Below are 3,772 nucleotides of genomic sequence, written 5' to 3'. Positions count from 1 at the left end.
CACACACACACACACACACACACACAAAACACAAACTTACATGATAAAAAAAGGTCAAAACTCAAGAAAAGTAGGTTAGGAAACACATCAAAGAGAGATTAATTTGAAACTATATTTTTAGGGTTAGCACCGATTATAAAATAAAACTTTTCAGCATTTTTGCGCTGTTATTCTTATGTGTGTGTATTTCACGTGTTTCCTTGTTATTTAATCCTAGCCTGCTTGAGCCTGGAAGTGTTACTTCCATTTTTTATTCAAATAAAATCCTTTATATTGTCATAGTGATCATGCTTAGTATTATTCTAATCTGGGATTTATCTTTGTTCTGCATTACATACTGTATACCTCATGCTACACATTTTTTTTTTCTTGTCTGTGAGTTGGTTGAAGAAGCTAGTTCAAAAGTTTAACTAACTTTATTTTTACCACCTGGCTTTGCAATGAAAGAATGAAAGCGACTGTCAGGCTGCACCCGGGGAGAAATTAACCCTGTTTCGTGTCCGGAACGCAGATGGGAACGCGCTGCTGCCCCCCTCTGGACGTTTGCTTTTCAGGTGGGACAGAAACAACAAAAAAAGTTATTTTACTTTTTTATTATCAGCTCAAACATTTGCTACTTTAACAAAAACAAAACAAAACAAAACAAAACAAACAAACAAACAAAAAAACAAACAGCAGGAAATGTGATCAAGTGGAGAGTCACTGTGAAAAAGAAAACTAATGAGCTAAATCTGCAGCTTCTCCTCAGATTAGATCCTTCTTTAGGCAGCTGATAAATCTGAAAACTATTCCCACATTTAAAGACAATTAAGTCAACAATTAATTAGAAATATAACCTAGCCTTTCTACTATATGGTGCCTTTAACAGCTGGTGTGTGGAAACATTATGAGCAGTTACTATCTTACCTGTCGTAGATAGCGCTGAACAACCACAGTTTGGAGAAACAGAGCTTAATTCTGTCACGATCGACGAGCTAACGGCTAGTCAGGGCTAATTTCACATTCAAAGGTTATTTATGTAGAATTTTATTGTTATCTGGAAGCGCAAATAGGGTCAATGGCAGCTATCTGTAGCTGTAGTGTTGCAGAATATAACTGTGATGTGAACAAGACGGTGGTGTAGAGGTTTGAACAACAGCACTGTGAGAATAAAACTGCTCTGAAACGTTTGAAGACGATAAAATCCTCTTTCAGTTCTAATGGGCTAATAATGGCTGTCTGATCAGAACCTCTTCTCCAAAAAACCTCCAGTCTTCATAATTATATATATATATATATATAAAAAATCACTATTCAAACCTTTACTCCGCAGCTAATTTTGGAATTATGAGGATGTTTTAGCAGAAATATTACAAAATACCAGAAAATAACTGTCTGAGAGAGGTTTTTACCTAAACCTCACTGATATTTTTTAAAACTGGAGCTGGCAGCAACCTTCTTTAGTTAGCCGTGGCTGCGTTCTGACTAGCCATTTGGCTCATCAGTCCTGTCAGACTCTTAAACTAAGAGTCAAAAAGCTGATATTATTGTTCATAACATTCCCACAGAAGCCCACTTCCAAATCTGTGTACTAAAGCTACCTTTAAGCTGCACCCCACACCAAACTGGAAGAAAAAGAAGCATTTTAGGAAGGGATTGTCAACACTGGGGAGGGAAATCTTTAGGGGTTTCTCAGTCTCATTGAGATGTATGATGTGCACGAATTCTGGTTAGTCTAAATAAAACATTTTTTTCCTACGGTGTCTCCTCAGTCGGCCCGAATAAAGTTCCCTCGACAGACTGGAGACCCGGGGAGGAGGTGCAGTCAGCAGTATGTTAATGTGACAGAGGCGCTGCGGGGCATTTGGGGCGGGGGGGCTGCTGCTAGTGATGGGAGTCGAGATGTGCGGGTCGGGGGAGAGAGGTGCGTTCGTGGACGGGGGGGTTGTGAGTGGTTCATCCCCGCTTTGTCGGCCCCCCCCTGGATCCCCCAGTGGCGCCAAACGGCAGCCTCCCCCCCACCAAACGGTGGAAGGGAGGCAGGAGGGTGCTGGGGCTGCGCTGTGACAGAGTCTGGAAACAATCAGTCTGTTGTGTGTGTGTGTGTGTGTCTGTCAGAAGAGGGATTGTGGAAGTGACTGGCTGCAGCAGTTGTATATTGTCCCCTCCCCTATCCCTTCATGTCCCTGCCCTTCCCTTTGTGTGAGACCAGACTCCAGGAAGCAGCCGCTTTTATCAGACCGTTTTCCATCTCAGTCTGGCTCAAGAGTCTGTCTGCAGCCGAGCCCGCAGAAACACACACACACACACACACACACACACACACACACACACACACACACTCGGCTGCTTTTTATTAAATACTGTGCATCATCACGTTTGAACCGCAGCCCATATATTCCTAACCAAATCTTACATCAAACAAAACAAAATGAGTTTACTCGGGTGGGGGGACTCACGCAGTGTGCTTTTGTAAAGACTGGATGTTTCGGATCAGTATAAAAAAAAATAAATTTGTGCAAGTCTTCTCAAATACACGAATGTGGAGTTAATACAAACAGAAAAGAGAAAATCTTGCCCCTTATGTTGATCAACTCAGTGTCTTGATCAAGCTTTTGTTTTGTGCACGATTCTTTAGTAATCAGAGTGTAACTGACTGTGTGACTGAGAGGAAGAGTAGAACAAAATCTGAATATTTACCAAAAGCCTCCTGTCATCAGACAGTCTGACGTTTCATTCCAAACAAATACAGACGCTTCTTTTAGTGACCCGCTGACGCCATCAGGGACGAGTCTCCGCCATGCTGGAAGACAAACAAACCCAAAAGATAAGCTCAACTAAAATAAAATAAACTAAAACAAAATACAAGCTACAGTAAACTAAAAAAGCTTAACTAAGATAAACTAAACTAAACTAGGGTAAGTTAACATTTAAGCCTAACTATAAGAAGATAAACGAATATAAGTTAAACTAAAACTAGATAAGCTAAAATAAGGTGTATTAAACTAAGCCTAATTAAACTAATATAAACTAAACTAAACTAAGCCAGGCTAACATTTAAGCCTAACTTGACAAAGACAAAGCAATCTAAGTTAAACTAAGCTAAAACAAGGTGAATTAAACTTAGCCTAAATTAATCTATACAAATCTAAAATAAGATGAGCTTAACTAAACGAAGGTAAACTAAGCTAAACTAACTTATAAGCCTAACTAGACAAAGACGAACCAATCTAAATTAAACTAAAATAAGATGAGTTAAACTAAGCCTAACTAAACTAATATAAACTTAGCTAAGGACAGCTAAACTGTGGTAAAATGACCTGTTCTAAAGTAATCTTAACAAACCTACGATGTGCTCAGTTAAACCAAGCTAATCCAGCAGACTCGCTGCAGTCCTGACCTCCAGATTAGAACCAGAAAGAGAAGAAATCGTCCCAAACGGCTGAAGCCTTCTTCCTAAATCCATGTTTAAATTCTTTATATAATTCTAGTTCTGCAGAGACGATTCAGAAGAGTGCACGCAGTGGGGGTAAAGCAGCATTATGAAGGGAAAGGGATAATTAATATTCAAGATAAGAGTCCTGGCATTTCCTAAAAATTATTGACACAGTGGCTGCTTCCAGACAAGAGGTCATGAATGTGCAATTAAAAGGGTTTTACTGCGTGAATCAGTCCTCAAAATAAGGTGAAGACAGCACAGGAAGCAGGTTATTACCGAGATAAGAATGATAAAAAAATAAGTCAATTTTAATTAAAAAGATAGAAGAGACTTTTCACCACTTGCACATTTTTT

The sequence above is a fragment of the Kryptolebias marmoratus genome, linkage group LG14, assembly GCF_001649575.2.
Source record: "Kryptolebias marmoratus isolate JLee-2015 linkage group LG14, ASM164957v2, whole genome shotgun sequence".
NCBI classification, from domain to species: Eukaryota; Metazoa; Chordata; class Actinopteri; order Cyprinodontiformes; family Rivulidae; genus Kryptolebias; species Kryptolebias marmoratus.
The sequence above is the reverse complement of the archived record's forward strand: the minus strand, read 5'-3'. Positions refer to the sequence as shown.